Source organism: Hemicordylus capensis, chromosome 13 (genome assembly GCF_027244095.1).
Source record: "Hemicordylus capensis ecotype Gifberg chromosome 13, rHemCap1.1.pri, whole genome shotgun sequence".
In the NCBI taxonomy this organism is placed as follows: domain Eukaryota; kingdom Metazoa; phylum Chordata; class Lepidosauria; order Squamata; family Cordylidae; genus Hemicordylus; species Hemicordylus capensis.
In genome coordinates, this window is record NC_069669.1 from 16,336,665 (window position 1) to 16,355,879 (window position 19,215).

A 19,215-nucleotide genomic window follows, 5' to 3' on the forward strand; every position below is an offset into this window, starting at 1 on the left:
GATTCTGAATGACTCTAAATGGACTTCTCAGGTTCTGACTTGGATGGTTTTCCTGACCTTGAATGCCATAATTATGGGGAAGGGATTCAGCCATTCTGTTGTCTGCTTTGCTAAGGGCAAGGCTATGCAGATAAGGGGTGGACCCCCATGCAGATAAAAAGGTTTGTTTTCAAGGGCTGACTTCAGGTGAACCTCTGGCAGCTCATAAACCTAGGTGGAGCTATGCAGATGAAGGGGTGGGGCTATGCAAGTAGGCTGGGTTTTCAACATCTGACTCCAGGTCTAGTTCTGGCAACTCACATCCCTAAGTGGGGCTATGCAAATGAAGGGGTGGGGCTATGTAAGTAGGCTTGGTTTTCAAGGTCACTCTGAAGTCATCCGGGTCTAGCTCTGGCAACTCCTATTTTAGGAATAGCACTTATGTAAATATTCTCCAGCGGCGGAACCACCATTGAGCGAATGGGTTCAAAGAACCCAGGCCGCCGCCCCTCAGGGGCCGCCCCTCGAGCGTCCAACGTCAGACATGGGGGCGTAGCTTAGCTCCCAAACGGGGGGCATGTGACCCCAATTGGGAGCTAAACCCCGCCCCCGCGATTGATGTCAGACGCAGGAGGCATGGCTAACCACTCCCTAAGTCAGACGCTAATAAAGGGGGCCGGGCTAGGGGGCAGTGGCAGCCTCCCTCCTTGCCTGCTATTCTCCCCACCAACAGCATAATACTTTGTGTACAAGTTAGTCTCTATTTATCGGTGCGCTGAAATGAATTCCGCAGCGAGGGCACACCGATGATTCCAAAGAGCCTCGTTGCATCAGTACCAATGAAACAGGCTGGCGTTTATGCTTCAAAGCAAGCACGCCCCACCCACCACCTCACCTCTCGCACGGATTACTGCCTTCTTCTGACTCTCTCTGTCTCTCTCTCTGGCTGCACTTCCAATGGAGGAAGCCAGCTAGCAGCTCAGACGGGCAGCTCTGTTCTTTTATGTTCCTGCCCGGTGCCAACAACTGTTTCCCGCTGATCAAGCAGGGAGGCAAAAAGCTCCCCCCCCCCCGCCAGCCCAATCACTGCCATACAGTCCAGGTCAGATCTCACACTTTGTTGTGAGAAGAGATGAAGCACCTGGGAGATCATCATCATCATCATCATCATCATCATCATCATCATCATCATCATCATCATTATTTTGAAAAAGCACAAAGGGAGAGAGCAAGTGAAGACCTTATTTGAAACCTGGAGTCTTGCCATAAGAGCTGAATCAAAAAGCAGCAGCAGAGACAAAAAGTTCCTAAGATAAACACGTGTTAGCAGGGAATCCACTGGAGGGGTGTTTTCCAGTGTTCACACTGGAGCAAAATCACTTTCTGCTGGGGGATTGGCTTAACAAACCCTATTCCTCCTCTCTTCCAATGGTCCTCCAGTGGTCCTCCTCCAATGGTCCCCATTTTCCGGGAGAGGAGCTGGTCTTGCAGCAGCGAGTACGAATTGTCCCCTTTGCTAAACAGGGACTGCTCTGGTTTGCATTTGGATGGATCTAAATAAGCACTTTCTGCTGTAAGATCTCCCCCTTAGGGCAGGGGTCTCAAACTTGGGACTTCAGATGGTGTTGGACCACAACTCCCATCATCCCCCACCACAACGGCCACAGCCCAAAAACCACTGTGGGAGGATAATGGGGGTTGTAGTCCAACAACATCTGGGGACCCACGTTTGAGAATCCTCGCTTTACGAGATGGGGGCAGAGCTCAGTGATAGAACGTCTGCAAGCCTGCATGCAGAAGGTCCCCGGTTCAATCCCTGGCAGCATTTCCTGGTAGGGCTGGGAGAGACTCTTGCCTGGAACCCTGGAGAAGCCGCTGCCAGTCAGTGTTGACGATACTGAGCTAGGTGGACCAAGGGTCTGATTCGGTATAAGGCAGCTTCCTAGCAAGGATAGTAGAGTCCCCCCTCAATGCCTGGATAATGACCCCCCCCATCTCTACTGCTCATGTGGATAAACAAGGGCACATGAACACTAAGGCCTCATGCAGGGCACAGCCCCTGAATTGGGAGGGCGGGTGCAGAAGACAGAATGGAGCCATGGGTTAGCAGAGGCAGCGTCTCCCCAAGGGCCCTCTGAGCACCCAGAGCTCAGAGGGGCTCACTCCGGACGTCTGCTCCACCCTCTTAGGTAGCGAGGTTTGACGGAAGCTATTCCTCGAGATTCCACACCCGCACAACATTTCCCCCATATCTGGAGGCCGGTCTGATGAGTTTTATTTATCTACCATCCATCCATTTACTTAAATCCATCTATTTAACCCCTGCTATCTGGGCAGAGAGGCACCTTTTGAACGTGGTGATTCTCTTTAGCAGGAGGAGAGCAACTGGCCCTATCCACCCCCAGCACAGCATTCCTCCAGTGACTGTTGCTGGGGTCTATCTTATGTTTCTTTTTAGACTGTGAGTCCTTTGGGGACAGGGAACCACCTTATTTATTTGTTATTTCTCTGTATAAACCACTTTGGAAATGTTTGCTGAAAAGCGGTATATAAATAGTTGTTGTTGTTGTTGTTGTTGTTGATAGAGTTGCTAAGTTTTGCTCTGTTGCTTGCACCATCCAACAGACGTTGACTAAAACAGTATCATTTGAATTGTTTTGTATTGTTTCTTTAATGACGACTGATTATGTGAATGACTATGTATGATGGTTTTGTAGTCTCCAATGTAGGATTGTATTGTGTACCTTTGTATGGCGTATTATTCATTTTCTGCTGGTCTATGACCATAATCAATCAATCAGTCAGTCAATCAATTGGTCTATCTATCTATCTGGTGGCACACTGGGCTAAAAGGAGAAACAGTGAAAGTCCCCTTGATACAAGCAGAACATTTTCCAATCATAGAACTACCATTCACTGCTAAAGACTATTCACTGCCTGCTGTGTGCTGTATTTATTTGCTCTGTAGCTGCCTGCAGCAACACTGGAAGCTGCCATATACTGAGTCAGGCCCTTGGTCCATCTAGCTCAGTATTGTCTTCACAGACTGGCAGCAGCTTCTCCTCCAAGGTTTCAGGCAGGAATCTCTCTCAGCCCTGAGATGCTGCCGGGGAATGAACCTGGGATCTTCTGCATGCAAAGCAGAAGCTCTTCCACTAAGCTGTGGGCCCATCTCCCCAAATTATATAGGTTGCATAGGAAGCTGCCATATACTGAGTCAGACCCTTGGTTCATCCAACTCAGTATTGTCTACACGGACTGGCAGCGGCTTCTGAAAGATGTCAGGGCGGAGTGTTTCCCAGCCCTACCTGGAGATGCCACCAGGGACCTTTGCAAACCAGATGCTCTACCACACTGAGCTATGCCCTCAGCCTGTCCCCAACTGACTTTGAATGCCAAGAGAGCAAATGCACTTTTGGTAAAGATGTTCTAGCAAAGTGTAATTATTCTAGAACACACGACCAATAAATTCAATACATATGACACATACATCCCCTGCTAACTTGGTAAAGAGGCACCTTTTAAAGTGGTGGTTCTCTTTATTTAGCAGGGGGAGAGTAACTGGTCCTATCCACCCCCAGCACAGTACCTCCAGTGGCTGTTGCTGGTATCTGCCTTATGTTTCTTTTTAGACTGTGAGCCCTCTGGGGATAGGGAGCCAGCTTATTTATTTGTTATTTCTCTGTGTAAACCATCCTGAGACATTTTTGCAAGGGCGGTATAGAAATCGAAATAATAATAATAATAATAATAATAATAATAATAATAATAATAATAATGGACCAGCTAATCAGCTGCTATAAAAAGATTGCACAGACTGACTACAAACAAAGGGATGACAAGGTAGCAGGGATGATACACTGGAACATCTGCAAGAAATACAAGCTACCTGTAGCCAAAAATTGGTGGGACCATAACACTGAAAAGGTTGTAGATAATGAAGATGCAAAAATATTATGGGACTTCCGACTACAAATAGACAAACATCTGCCACACAATACACCAGATATAACTGTAGCTGAGAAGAAAGAAAAACAAGTGAAAATAATCAACATAGCAATACCAGGGGATAGCAGAATAGAAGAAAAAGAAATAGAAAAAATCACAAAATACAAAGATCTACAAATTGAAGTTGAAAGGCTGTGGCAGAAGACGACCAAAGTAATCCCAGTGGTAATTGGCGCCCTGGGTACAGTTCCAAAAGACCTTGAAGAGCACCTCAACACCATAGGGGCCACAGAAATCACCATCAGCCAATTACAAAAAACAACTTTACTGGGAACAGCCTATATTTTGCAATGATATCTATAATAATAACCACAATATTGATAATTAAATTCAGCCATCCCAGGTCCTTGGGAAGGACTCGATGTCTGGATAAAACAAACCAGTCAATAACACCTGTCTGACTGTGTAAACAAGAAACAACAACAACAACAACAACACACAATAAGAACATAAGAAGAGCCCTGCTGGATCAGGCCCAAGGCCCAGGGGTCAGACCATTGGTCCATCTAGCTCAGTATTGTCTTCACAGACTGGCAGCAGCTTCTCTGAGGTTGCCAGCAGGAATCTCTCTTAGCCCTATCTTGGAGATGCTGCCAGGGAGAGAACTTGGAGCCTAGATGCTCTTCCCAGAGCAGCTCCATCCCCTGAGGGGAATATCTTGCAGTGCTCACACTTCTAGTCTCCCATTCATATGCAACCAGGGCGGACCCTGCTTAGCTAAGGGTACAAGTCGTGCTTACTACCACAAGACCAGCTCTCCTCTCCTGACCAGCTCTCCTCTCCATAGGAGAGGGGAGATGTGCAGGGATGGAGCGCCAGTACTTCTCCGCCTGTTGGGGTGGGCATGGCGCTGAGGGCTGTCGCGGAGAGTGCCTTCTGCATGGCTGAATTTGCAACTACATCACTGCCCAAGCTCATCTGGCCCAGCATCTTGTTTCTCACAGTGGCCCACCAGATGCCTCTGGGAAGCCTCAGAGCCACGATGCCTCTCAATACCAGTTGCAGGGGAGCAACAGCAGGAGAGAGGGCATGCACAAACCTCTAGCCTGCGGGCTTCTCAGAGGCATCTGGTGAGCCATTCTGGGAAATGGGATGCTGGACTAGATGGGCCTTGGGCTTGATCCAGCAGGGCTGTTCTTATGTTCTTCTGTAAGCCCCTAAGCAGGAGATGAAGGCATGCACCCTCCCCTGCTGTTGCTCCCCTGCAGCTGGTATTCAGAGGCATCCTGAATGTCTGCCATGCGCGAAGAAACTGTCTGCCTAGGCATGGCTTGCTGCCTTAGTGTTCATGCGCGTGCATTTACTTTCATGCGCGACTCATGCAAAACAACCCTCTCCCTTTCCCCTAAATGCAGAAACAGTCAGGGGCCAAATGGGGCAGTGATTTTATCAGGCACAGCGGGCACCAGAAAACAGGGACTGTCCCTACTAAAGTAGGGACAGCTGGAAGGTATGAGCCGATGAACTTGCTGTTTTAAAACCAGGCCCATCTTAATAGGATTTCTTCGGAACTGACTCACAATGGGTTTCTTTAGACGTGGGAAGTGGTTCGTAGGAGGGGGTCTCAAGCATCATTCAGCTGGCCTATGCCAGCATCACAGAGCAGCAGAATAAAAAAGGAGAGAACTCCAGCTCATACGGAAATGACAGCATAAACCAGCATATGTGGCCACAGAGAGCATTCCACAGCAGCTCAGAGCAATGATTTAACGACCGGGAAACCAAATTGGAAATGTTCCCGCATAGATCTTGGCGTGGAATTTAGTTCTATTGACTCCAAACCAAATAAATATGAATGCTTTATATCATCATTTGGGAGAATAGCCCAAAACACATCTACTGCAGTGATGCCAGTGAGAATGCCCTCTCGGCCGCCTCATTAAAGAGAAGAGACGAGGTTCTCGTATCTAGCGATATATTATTCAGAGTTGTGCAGAGACCCTCCTGCACAGGAAACCAGCCCAATGTGGCAAAATGCTCATCACGCCGGCTGATGAAGAAGAAAGATGGCAGGAAACGATACTGCAAGGTAATTTACGCCACACACATTTTCTGAAGGGCTTGGGCAATGATCCAAAACCTTGATTTGAATACTACGCTGCCAACGAACAGATCGAACACCACACCAGTGTAGGTAGCAAGTTTGGTTAACCAATCTGAGAAGAGCTCACCAGCACCTCATTTTACATATTAATCAGGCATCTTTAATTGTATACCGCCCAGAGACGCAAGTTTTGGGCGGTATAGAAATGTGATTGATTGATAAATAAATAAATAAATAAATAAACAAATAAACAAATAAACAAATAAATAAATAATTTTACAAATCCCTTGAGTTGCCTCAGTCAGAAGCTGCCTTATACTGAGTCAGACCCTCGGGCCCTCTAGCTCAGTTCTGTCTACTCTGACTGGCAGCAGCTCTCCAAGGATTCAGGGAGGGGTCTCTCCCAGCCCTGCCTGGAAATGCTGCCAGGGATTGAACCTGGGACCTTCTGCATTCCGACGAGATGCTTTACCATTGAGATATGGCCCCAGCTATAGAAAACTGTCTTATACTAAGTCAGTCAGTCAGAAAGAAAGTTCCACTCTCCATGTCTGGTTATTTATCCAAATTCTTTCAGAATGTCTGAATGAAAGCCCTCTAGGTCTCAACACTCTTTTACTCTTCTAGGTGTTGGACTACAACTTCCACCACCCCCTGCCACATGACAGGGGGTGATGGGAGTTGTGGCCCAACATCCGGGGACCCAAGTTTGAGAATCCCTGCTATACATCTTTACTTGAAAAAACAGTTTCAACAACATGAGATATACTTCCAAGTAAACACATTTTGGATTAGGACGTTAGTTACACTTTGATGACCAAATGGGCTGAACAATAATGTAAGCATCCTTCTTAAATGTGTTTTTAATCAGCCTCACTGCTGCTTCTTGTGAATTCAATAGTTGCTCCCACACTTTTGCTTCTGTTGTTTACTTTCCTATTCTTCCTAATTTGCATTAATTCAGTAATTCTGCCATCCCAGTAATACGGCTTCTCTTCAGCCCGACACTTCAGTGGGTTCATATCAGCTTCTTTGCTTAGATACCATTAAATACCAGCATTATTCTCAAAGCATTAGTATCTCTGTGGTGTATTTTGACTGCGACACCAATTCCAAAAATTTACAAAACCATCCCAAATCTCAGAAGAAGTCTCAGTCCTAATAGCATTCCTCCCCTTTCTGATATCTCACCAAATGCATGTCTTTGACCATATTCTCCTTATACTACTAAATTAAAATTGCACTTCCTTTGGCACTCCAGTGTAGGCAACAAACTGCAGGTGACAGAACCCTAGGGCTGGCTTATGCCATGCTGAGGACCTAAGCCAATCTTCTTCATTGCTAAGGCCCCGGGGTCTCTTCCACTGTGCAATTTCCCTGAAGGTTGGCAGAGAGGGACCAAAGGAGGAAACGTGTTTGCCTGTGGCCTGTTCGCTTCACAGGCCTATTGGGGTCTTTCCCACTCTTTGCCCCTCTCATGGGTCCCAGGGCTCTTGCCAGTTTGAGCCCTCACCATGTACCATTAACCCCTGCTAACTTGACAAAGAGGCACCTTTTTAAAGTGGTGATTCTCTTTATTGAGCAGGTGGAGAGAAACTGGCCCTATCCACCCCCAGCACAGCATCCCTCCAATGACTGTAGCTGGTGTCTGTCTTGTGTTTCTTTTTAGATTGTGAGCCCTTTAGAGGACAGGGTTCCATCTTATTTATTTATTATTTCTCTTTGTAAACCGCCCTGAGCCATTTTGGGAAGGGCGGTATAGAAATCGAATTAATAAATAATCCCAGTGGTCATTGGCGCCCTGGGTGCAGTTCCAAAAGATGTTGAAGAGCACCTCAACACCATAGCGGTCACAGAAATCACCATCAGCCAATTACAAAAAGCAACTTTACTGGGAACAGCCTATATTCTGCGATGATATCTATTCAATTGACGATAAAATTCAGCCATCCCAGGTCCTTGGGAAGGACTCGATGTCTGGATAAAACAAACCAGTCAATAACACCTGTCTGACTGTGTAAACAAGAAATAATAATACTGGCCCTTCATCATCAGACAACGCCTCCTTAAATAGTCCCTGACATCCCATGCAAGTCTCACGAGATCTCGATCGACTTCACAATCTCACAAGAGTTCGCTGGACCTCTCTGAGATCTCGTCTCGACGTACCGATTCCCTCGTCTTGAGGGGCGTCTCGGTCTGGTGCAGCAGCAGAGCAAGGCATACGGAGTGTTCCTGCCACCATCGTTGACCCTGGCACACCCCAGTCCCTGACATGTCCTCACACTCTTTTGAGGCAAATGGAGCCCTCTTGAGTTCCTGAACCACCATGGAAGGCGTGTACAGAGTGCTGGGAAGTGCAGCTCTTGCCAGGGCTTTCCCCACAGAGCTCGTCAGGGAGGGCTCCGTCTCTCTTGAAGGGCTCTCCCAGCACTGGAGGAAAACGCACCACTGCATGGAGATCAGCACAGAGGGGAATGGCTCTTGCATGGAAGGTTTTTGGCCAAAGTGGCCCCCGCCTGAAAAATAATGAGGACCACTGACAAGGATCAACAAATCCTGGACCAAAAATCAATCCTGGATCAAAAACCAATCAAAAAATCCTGGATTAAAAAAAATGCATATCCTGGATTAAAAAAAATCAAAAAATCAATCCTGGATAAAAAATCCACTGACAAGAATAATAAAAAAAAATTATCCTCAAAATAATGAGGATCATTGATCTCCTGACCGAAAGGGTCTTTACTTTCTTGACTCCGTGACGCTGAACCCATGCAAACACAGCGATGCCTCCCTGCTATCTAGCAATACTTGTTTCCTGCTCTGCACCCTCAGAGCGGCTGCACCATAAGGAGCCAGCGTGGCATAGTGGTTAGAGTGTTGGACTGGGACCAGGAAGACCCGAGTTCAAATCCCCATTCAGCCATGAAACTCACTGGGTGACTCCGAGCTAGTCCCTTGTCTCTCAGCCTATTCTACCTCACAGGGTTATTGGGAGGATACACACACACACACACACCGCTCTGGGCTCTTTGGAGGAAGAGCAGGATAGAAATGTAACAGACAAACCAACCAACAATATGTTCGCTCAGAAGCGTTTTAGGGAGCCTTCTGCAGGATGGATATAATGTACAAATATATTCTGGGTATTTCCTCCCGCAAACAACAAAGCAAACCAGAATAGTGGTAAACCAAGTTCAAGAACGGCTGTATTGTACAGTTTGATTTACAGATGACTCTGGAGGAGTCTGGAAGAAGATTAGCAGCATATGGGGTGACAACAGCTTCAACCCTGGCAGACAACTTGTTAAGCATAAAAAAAGGCGGCCGGGGGTGGGGGGAGATTTCCCGCCTCCAATGTGGAGATCTGCACAGTCACGCTGACGCATGACACAGGTGTGAATGCACCTAACAAGATTTGACAGTCTTCCATCTCACAGCGAACTTGCACAGATGCCTAAAGATTGTACTTCTCCTGGCAAACCTTTCGAGAATCTGCAAAGAGGAAGAGGAGAGGAGCTGGAGAAAACGGCAAAGGCCCGAGACCTGAGGGATCCGGTCGCAGAACCATCTGTGTTGGTCCTCCTAATCCAGCATCATGTTTCCCACAATGGCCCCACCAGATGCCTCAGAGAGACCCACAGGCAAGAGATGAAGGCAGGCCCTCTCTCCCGCTGTTGCTCCCCTGCAACTGGTATTGAGAGTGATCTTGCCTCCGAGGCTGGAGGTGGCCTGTAGCCATCAATGACTAGTAGCCATTGACAGACCTGCCATCTATGAAGTTGTCTATGACCCTTTTAAAGCCATCTAAGCTGAGGGCCACCACCACTTCCTGTGGCAGAGAATTCCACACCCTCCAGCATTTCACACAGACGACGGTAGGTACAGTACATACTTTCAACACCTCAGTTCTCATACGAGGATCACTGCCTGACATCCCCCATCCTGCATGACCTATTGCTGAAAGCTCGCCTTGGCTGCTGTCTACTGTATTCCTTTACTTCTGGGGCGCCTGACCGGTCCAGCTGTTCTTGAACTACAACTCCTATCTTCCCTGGTGGGCAATGGTCAGGAGTGTTGGGAGCTGAGGTCCAACATCAGCTGGAGGGCTGAAGCTGGCCACTCCTGTAGGCCATGAAGCTTGTTCTCCACTCATGTATAAACCCTGACTTTTCACAAACCTGGGTTAAGAGCAGGGTTTAGGGGCTGGATTACCCTGCTCAACAAGCTGGCCCTGTCAGAATACCATGGGTTCTCATGACTGGGAAGCCCTGAGTATACTGTCTGTAAGGAAACGATCAGAAAAAGGGGACAGGATCGTAAAATACGGTGCAAACATGGAGTAACCCGATACTGCTATGGAAATTCACAAATATGCAGATAATACAGTTAAAAACAGTATATAGCATTTCATTGTTAGAACATCTCAGTCACTGGTAGAATCTCTCTCAAGCATCTTTTGCAAGACTGAGAGATATTCTAACAATGAAACAACATATTCTGTTTTTAATTGTATTATCTGACTATTTGTGAGTTTCCATAGCACTATCGGGTTCGCAGTGGGGAAGTAACTTGCCTAGGGAGCAAGAGGTTGCCGGTTCGAATCTCCACTGGTATGTTTCCTAGACAACATGGGAAACACCTATATCGGGCAGGAGCAATATAGGAAGGTGCTGAAAGGCATCATCTCATACTATGCGGGAGGAGGCAATGGTCAACCACTCCTGTATTCTTCCAAAGGAAACCATAGGGCTCTGTGGCCGCCAGGAATTGACACCGACTCGATGGCACAACTTTACTTTATTGAGTTACTCCATTTATGCACTATACTGCCTCTAAGCCCCGCTTTAATGATTGTGGGAATGAACTCAATGTCTGCAATGCACCAGGGCTGGTTGCAGGGTGAGGGTGGAGGGAAACTGAGGGCATCCCTGGTAAATACAGACATTTGGACTGGTGGCTGGGTCAGGGTTCTCAGTGAGGGATCCTCAACCCCAGGGGACCCATCATCTTCAGCTTTTTCGACTACAAGCCCTTTTGGGACAGGTAACCACCTTGTTTGCTTATTTTTTCATTTTTCAAGTAGTAGCCACAACAGTGGATGATGGGAGCTGTAGTCAAACACATGTGGATCGAAGGCTGGGAACCCCTGGCCTGCGGGAAATACCAACATTTCCTAAACCAAACATGTAAATGTGATGTTGCACTTGTGCCTACATGCGTTTGGGGGACATGGGGTGCTGCCTTATACTGAGTCTAGCCATTGGTCCACCTAGCTCAGTATTGTCTACACTGACTGGTAGCGGCTTCTCCAAGGTTGCAGGCAGGAGTGTTTCCCAGCTCTGACTGAAGATGCTGCCAGGGATTGAACCTGGGGCCTTCTGCATGCCAAGCAGATGTTCTGCCGCTGAACTATGGCCCCGTTCTGGGCCAAGAAACACGACACGCCGGTGTTGCATGCAAACACCAAATGGGTAGAGCAATCCCGCATGTAGGAACATACCCCAGGCCTAATTCAACATACAACTATGGCAAGGAGGAATTAAAACAAAACAAAACACCAAGATGAGGAGGACTAAGGGGGGGGGGGAAGTCCCTCAAAAGAAAACACCAAACAGCAAAACTCCAAGCGCAGAAATAAAGAGAACGAGGGTCCCCAAGACAGATCTTGGCATCCTGGAGATTAGTGTTAGCTCAAAGCATGCAAATCAAACTAATGGCACAATAATTTTAATAATTTACCATAGGAATTTAGTGCATCTATTTAAAGGGATTTCAAAAGTCGCAAGGAAGGAGCAGAAAGCTTGGCATTTAATAAAGGCTTTAATCTACACACCCTCCAACACTGCCATGAATAATGATGAGGAGGGATGGTTATGGGGACCACGGAAAGCAAATGCTTCTAAGTCGTAGGACTTTCTGCTGTTTGAACACCGCATTAGGGGCTTGTTTAGAAAACAGTCCGATGAAAAGGATTTCTGGCGTTTCTTTAGCTCCCAGTTCCGTCTGAGAGCATTTTGGCCAAATTCTGTTGCAGAGATAGTTTCAGTTTTAGCATGCCTTCTACGCACATGACACACCAAATTAAGCCAAACAGCTGACACGCTGAGGAAAAAGACTCAAAGTAGTCCCATTGAAACTAAAAGGACAAGTTGGGCCACGGCCTTTTCACTTTAGTTCATTGGGACTACGGTGAGTAATTGGAGAGCCAGCATGGTGTAGTGGCTAGAGTGCTGGACTAGGACGGGGGAGACCCGAGTTCAAATCCTCATTCAGCCATGATACTTGCTGGGTGACTCTGGGCCAGTCACGTCTCTCTCAGCCTAACCTACTTCACAGGGTTGTTGTGAGGAGAAACTTAAGTATGGAGTACACCCCTCTGGGCTCCTTGGAGGAAGAGCGGGATATAAAATGTAAAAGTGTTTTAAAAATGTAATTTGCCTCATCCTGTTCACACACACACACACACACACACACACACACACACACACGGATTCTTATTTGTACCTAAAGCATGATACAAACATGTCTTGCCCCTTGGAAAGAACAAAGGTGGAATATACTCCATATGAGAAGAGATCGAAAAGTATTTCCCATGTTTGTGGGAAAGGAGCACAGAGGTTGGACAACTTCTTTTCTGGACTTGAAATAGTCCAAGATCTCATTTTCTCACAAGAGAGGGGAAGAACAGGTTCCAGTCTAAGCATATATAGACCTAAAGAGTAACTGCATTATTACAACAGCATCTTGTGGGGTCCCTCTGACCCCAAGCACTGTAAGTGCCCAGTACTTTCTGTTTCCTATGTAATACAAAGAGGAGTTGGCAACACCCCAACGTCTATATTAGTGTAAACTGCCCATTTTAAAGAATATTACAGGGCACTTCATGAGGTTAAGTTTGAGCTGCACTTGGAACATGGAGTTGCCTTTGGTCGTTCAGGTTGGAGGTGATGGGTTAGGGTTAGGGTCCAGCAACATCTGGGGACCCAAGTTTGAAAATCATCCCCTAGTCTGTGATGACCTGGATGGATCACCACACAGGGCAGTGAGCCCCCAAATCTTGGCAGATCCCAGCATTATGTCCTCAGGAGTCCATGAGCAGGTTCACAAATTTTGACCATCAGTTAGAGTTAGGGTTCTCAGGAGCCACCTAATGGCGCATCGGGGATGTAACTTGCCTAGTGAGCAAGAAGTTTCCGGTTCGAATCCCCAGACTATGGGAAACACCTATATCGAGCAGTAGTGATATAGGAAGTTGCTGAAAGACATCACCTCATACTGTACAGGAGATGGCCATGGTCAACCCCTCCTGTATTCTACCAAAGGCAACCACAGGGCTCAGTGGTCGCCAGGAGTCAACACCGACTCAACGGCACAACTTTACCTTTACCATCACAGGGATGAATGCTTGTAGAGGTTGTTTGTGATTCTACCCCACTAGAGATGGCAAGTGGGTGATAGCATTACTGCACTTGTGTGCATCATCACCCCATCTTTATCCTTAACCCCCAAATGATTGGGGTAAATTTGCAGTCAGTTTTGCAGAGAGGAAAAGGATAGGGTAAGAATGAACAAATTGCTGTGCTCTGAATCTTGGGAGGACACTCCTCCTGCTAATTTCTGTTTGGATCCATCTGACATCGAGAAACGTTTATACGCATTTGTGTGCTTTTAAGACTTCTAAAGGCTTTGAAAAGACCTTTCAAATGCGGCTGCTGCAGGCCCGAGGCTCAGGACAAGAAAAACACAAGAACCCACGAGAGCTGAAAGTCTGGCAATGCTATCACCTCCTTTCCATCTTGAGGGCTGTAGACCTTATCCATAACCACAAGGAGCCCTCGCCTGCCCAGATGGGGCCCTCACACTGAGCAACAGCAGTCTAGGCAACGGCAGTGCCTTCATGAGGCTCGAGTCGGCTCGCTGCCGCTCCTTCGCATCGCCACCACGCCGCATCGGCTCCCGAACTGGAGATCATTCGCCACCAGCCCTCCCCTGGCAGAGGCAAGAGAGAGTTCCGAAGCAGGCCAAAGAGAGCAGAGCATCCAGAGAGGGCCACCCAGGAGCCAGCTTAACTTACAGGCCTCCCTTCGACTCGCAGAAGCAGCCGCCCGCCGGAGAGCCGGCACGACACCCGGCCCCAGTTCTGCTTTCCGGGCCCTTCAAACAGCCACCCCAGCTGGCTCAAGCGGTTGCTCCCCCCATCGCAGCTCTTGCCGAGCGGCTCGCGTCTCCTTCCTCTTCCTCGGGTGGTGCCCCTTCAAACGCTGCTGCCACGGAACCGTACAACATGTTTCCGGAAGCACCCACCCACCCATAGCTGTCTGCTGCAAACCCTGTGCCTATATTTAGCAGGAAGAGAGCGCCCAAGCTGGGCCCGCTTCCCCTTCTCGTCTGCGCGGAGGCTCTGAGCAGCTTTCAGTGTGGTTCCTCTTACGGAGGGAAACCGGGAAGGATGCTTTCTCCAGGAGTCGCAGAGCCCGCTCCTCTCCTAGAGGCACCTGAGAAAATAATACCGGGACACACTGACGACGGCCCTAATTACACACCCGGATTCACTGTCCAACACTTCCCCATTACCAAACTCTCATATATTTTGAAATACTTTATGCAGGCAAAGTTGTCTTCTACAGAATCAGACTCTTGGTCCATCTCCTGGACTCATTATCATCTGATTGGCAAGGTTTCAGATGGGTCTTTCCAGCCCTAACTGGAAGAGCCCGAGACTGCCGAGACCCTTGGTCTACCTAGCTCAGTACTGTCGACACCAGGGATTCTTAACATTGGGTCTCCAGATGTTGTTAGACTTCAACTCTCATAATCTCCAGCCCCAGTGGCCTTTGGTTGGGGATTGTGGGAGTTCAAGGCCAATAACATCTGGGGACCCAACATTGAGAATCCCTGGTCTATGCAGACTGGCAGCGGCTTCTCCACAGTCACAGGCAGGAATCTTCCACAGCCTCACTCACAGATCTGCCAGGGATTGAACCTGGGATCAGTGTTCCCTCAAACAGGGATTCCCAGCTGTTGTTGACTACAACTCCCAGAATCCCCAGCTGCAATGGCTTTTGCTTGGGGATTCTGGGCATTGTCGTCAACAACAGCTGGGAATCCCTGTTCGAGGGAACACTGACCTTCTCCATGCAAAGCTGATGCCACAACCCTCATCTCCACAGAGGAAGCTGTCTTATACCAAGTCAATATTTTGGTCCATCTAGCTCAGTATCGTTTACGCTGACTGGAGGCGGCTCTCCAAGGTTTCAGAGAGGATTATTTCCCAGCCCCTCCTGATCTTGTGGTAGCAAGTATGACTTGTCCCCTTAGCTAAGCAGGGTCAATGGGAGACTTGATGTGTGAGCACTGTAAGAGATTCCCTTTAAGGCAGGGGTGTCAAACTGCGGCCCTCCAGATGTTGCTGGCCTACAACTCCCATCATCCCTGGCTACTGGCCATGGTGACTGGGGATGATGGGAGTTGTAGGCCAACAACAGCTGGAGGGCCACAGTTTGACACCCCTGCTTTAAGGGATGGAGCCGCTCTGGGAAGAGCATCTAGGTTCTAAGTTCCCTCCCTGGCAGCATTTCCAAGAGAGGGCTTCCTGCCTGCAACCTTGGAGAAGTTGCTGCCAGTCTGTGAAGACAATACTGAGCTAGATGGACCAATGGTCTGACTCAGTATATGGCAGCTTCCTTTGTTTCTATGAGATATCAAGTATAGAACCGGGGACCTTCTGCATGCAAAGTGGATACTCTACCTACTGAGCTATGGACCCATCCCCATGACTGACTGAGATGGCCTCTGCAGTAGCCTCCCCTCCATCCCTTTGAAACTCAAGGCAGTGTTCATTCATTTGGTTAAAGAGATACGTGAAAACACACAACAGTCATCAATGGTTCATGATACATGCTCAGCTTCCGCAGTGTATAATTCAAGGTGCTGGTTATTACCTTTAAAGCCCTAAACGGTTTGGCCCGGGTACCTTAGGGCCCACCTGCTCCCAGCTGAATCCACTCACCTGACGAAATTGGCTGGGAGGGTTCTGCTCTGTGTGCCAACAACTACTGAAGCTACTGGAGCATGTGGGACAGGGCCTTCACAGTGATGGCCCCCCAGGCTGAGGAACCTGCTCACGGCTGAGATCCACACAGCTCCCTCTCTCTCAGCCTTTCAGAGGAATATGAAGCTTACCCTTTTTAAACAGGAGCTGGGCCAATGAGTGCCCCCCCCCCCGGCTCTCTTTTTAACATAGCTGTGTTTTTGTTTTATCTTAGCAATTTGATTTTATTGAAGCTTTATTGCTGGTTTTATCTTGTGGTTAACTGCACTGGGGTTTTTAGACGAAGGGTGGCATAAAAACAGAAGTAATAAATACATTTTAAAAAACAAACAAATGTTTGCAGATATGCACTAGGGTAATCCATTCCCCATGCAGGCGTTTTGGGGAGAGACTTAAACCCTGAAGAATGCCAACTACTAGGGATAGGTACCAAGAAAGGGAAGCTATTCTGGAATGTGTCAAATAGGCCTCATAAGCTTCAGGGGCAGACAGGGTGAGGGAAGACATTTCCAGACAGGGTGAGGAAAGACACGTCTGAGACCCTGCAAAGCCAGAACAATATCAGGAACAGCTTCAGTCAGTTAAGTTTGCCAATCCCACAGGAGTGATCTGGAGCCTCCAAAGATCAGACATCAGTCTCCAGGTGAATATCGTGCTGGATATCATGAAGAATGGGGAAGGGGGTTGAAAATAAAAATGCTAGTGTTATAATGCCGTTATACAAATCTATGGTGTGGCCGGGGCGGAGCCAACATTGAGCAAACGAGTTCAAAGAACTTGGGCCACCACCCCCTCAGGGGCCGCGCCTCGTGCCCCAGATATGCGTCTGACATCAGACATGGGGGACATGATTTAGCTCCCAAACGGGGCCACGCAGCCCCATTTGGGAGCGAAGCCACACCCCCATGTCTGACATCAGATGTGGGGGGGTGACTAAATGCTCCCTGCATCTGACATCAGACACAGGGGGCAGGGCTAGGGGGCTGTGGCGGTAGCAGAACCCGGGCCACAACTGGCCTCCGTCCGCACCTGGGTGCAGCCACATTTGGAGTACTGTGTTCCGTTCCGGTCACCCTCTCTTAAGAAGGACATTATAGAACTGGAGAAGGTGCAGAAGAGGGCCAGCAAGATGATCAGGGGTCTGGAGCACCTTCCTTAAGAGGCAACGCTATAACACCTGGGAAGTTTTAGTTTGGAAAAGAGGCGACTTAGGGGAGACATGATAGAGGTGTATAAAATTATGCATGGAGTAGAGAGAGTGGACAGAGATCATTTTTTCTCACAACACTAGAACCAGGGGTCATCCCATGAAGCTGAAGGTCAGGAAATAGGACCGACAAAAGGAAGCACTTCTTCACAAAGCGCATAATTAATCTATGGAATTCTCTGCCACAGGATGGGATGATAGCCACTAGCATGGATGGCTTGAAAAGGGTCTTAGACAAATTCATGGAGGACAGGTCTATCAATGGCTGCTAGTCTGGTGGCTACAGGCCACCTCCAGCCTCAGAGGCAGGATGCCTCTCAATACCAGTTGCAGGGGAGTAACAGCGAGAGAGAGGGCATGCCCATACTTCTTGACTGTGGGCTTCTTGGAGGCATCTGTTGGGCCACTGTGTGAAACAGGAAGCTGGACTAGATGGGCCTCCTTGGGCCTGATCCAGCAGGGCTGTTCTTGTGTACTTATATGAGAATACTGACAAGCACAAATCCTGGAACTGCTTCAGTCAACATCCCTTCAGGACTGGCCCCAGAGCCTCCAGGAATCAGGCATAGCGGCAAGTGATCAGGGGTGGGGGACAAAACGCAGGAGGAGAGCTGGTCTCGTGATAACAAACATCAATTGTCCACTTTGCTAAGCAGGGCAACAGCGCTTGTTAAGAAAGAGACACACAGAGCCTTGTTTTCCTAGGGCTGGAAGATTAATACGGCATAGAAGCGGCGAGGTGGGATCTTCCGATGAGTGTCTCCGGGTGTCATCCCTCATTCTATTTATCTTCCTCACACAAGCCTTTACGTTTCCAACTCTGCACATCCTCAGCCGCTGACTCAGCTGCTGCCTGAACGCAAAGTCGTAAAAATCCGCTCTAAAAGGGTCCAATGATTTTATTTTCCAGTCATAAATATAGAATTTAATTAGCAGCTTGCTGCTAATGAAGTCGCCGTAGAAGACAAGATGGGCAGAGGCAGAAACCTTCGCAGAGATTTTAAAACAAAAGACCCTCAAAACAGCCGCACAGCTAACCTCCTGCAGCAACTGGGTGAATTCTTTGGGGGTCATGAAAGCCCTATTCATTTGCTGGCAAGGATTCACCTGATCCTAGGACTTTTCCTTTCCTTTCCCCCAACTACTGGCAAAAGTATGTATTCATTTATTTAGACAATTTCTGCCCTGCCCTTTACACAAGTACTCTCATGGCAGAAGTCAGAAAAGGGCCCAGGACGGACCTTTTTTATTTGGATTTAGGAGCCTGACAGGGACCCTTGGCAAAATTACCAGAATTACAGTAATTGGAGTGGAAGGGTAAATTGGCTTTGCTTTATTCCTTTTGCAATTAACACACTTGGAACAGAAACAGGGCCGCTTGGGACAACGAAATATTTTATTTAATAACTCTACCTCTGAATATCCTAGTCTGGGCACCGTGGTTAAATTTCTACACACTGTGGTAGGCATGTGCAGAACGGTTCGATCGTGAATCGAATCGACGCAAACCAGGCCGGTTCGACGGGTCCAATTACAAACCGGACCGCCCTTCAGGAAAGGGGGCCAGTCCAAGATCAAACAGAATCAAGCCCTGCTCAAACCGAATTGGCTCACCAGTTCGAGAAGCTATTGGCGGGCGACTCCAGGCACTGTTTTGGAGAGCTGTTGTCTTACTGTCTTGTTATTTTCCCCTCGCTGATTGGCTTGCAAACCACTTTGAATCAAACCACAGTGGCAGGGGGTGATGGGAGTTGTAGTCCAACATCATCTCCAGGTCCAAGGTTAAGAACCCTAATCTAAATGATGAAAAACCCTCCCTGCGGTGACCTGCCTAACTCTGTCTTTGCTTGCTTTTCTTAGAATAGTTCAGACTCATTTATTCCAGGAGGCTTTCATCTTTAACTGCTTGTCTGATCTGACGCT

General features: G+C 48.1%; 1 protein-coding gene across 5 annotated transcripts in view; it reads right to left on the bottom strand.

Annotated features, from left to right (window-relative positions):
- Positions 1 to 19,215, bottom strand: part of CARD11 (caspase recruitment domain family member 11) — a 104,825-nt gene that overhangs the window by 64,311 nt on the left and 21,299 nt on the right. The window contains exon 1 of one of the 5 annotated variants that reach the window (XM_053276119.1): positions 14,109 to 14,171. The exons of the other annotated variants lie outside the window; for them this stretch is intronic. The gene's annotated coding sequence lies outside the window, so the exon portion shown is untranslated. Of the gene's footprint in view, positions 1 to 14,108; positions 14,172 to 19,215 lie in introns of those variants that run through there. 5 annotated transcript variants of the gene reach the window in all.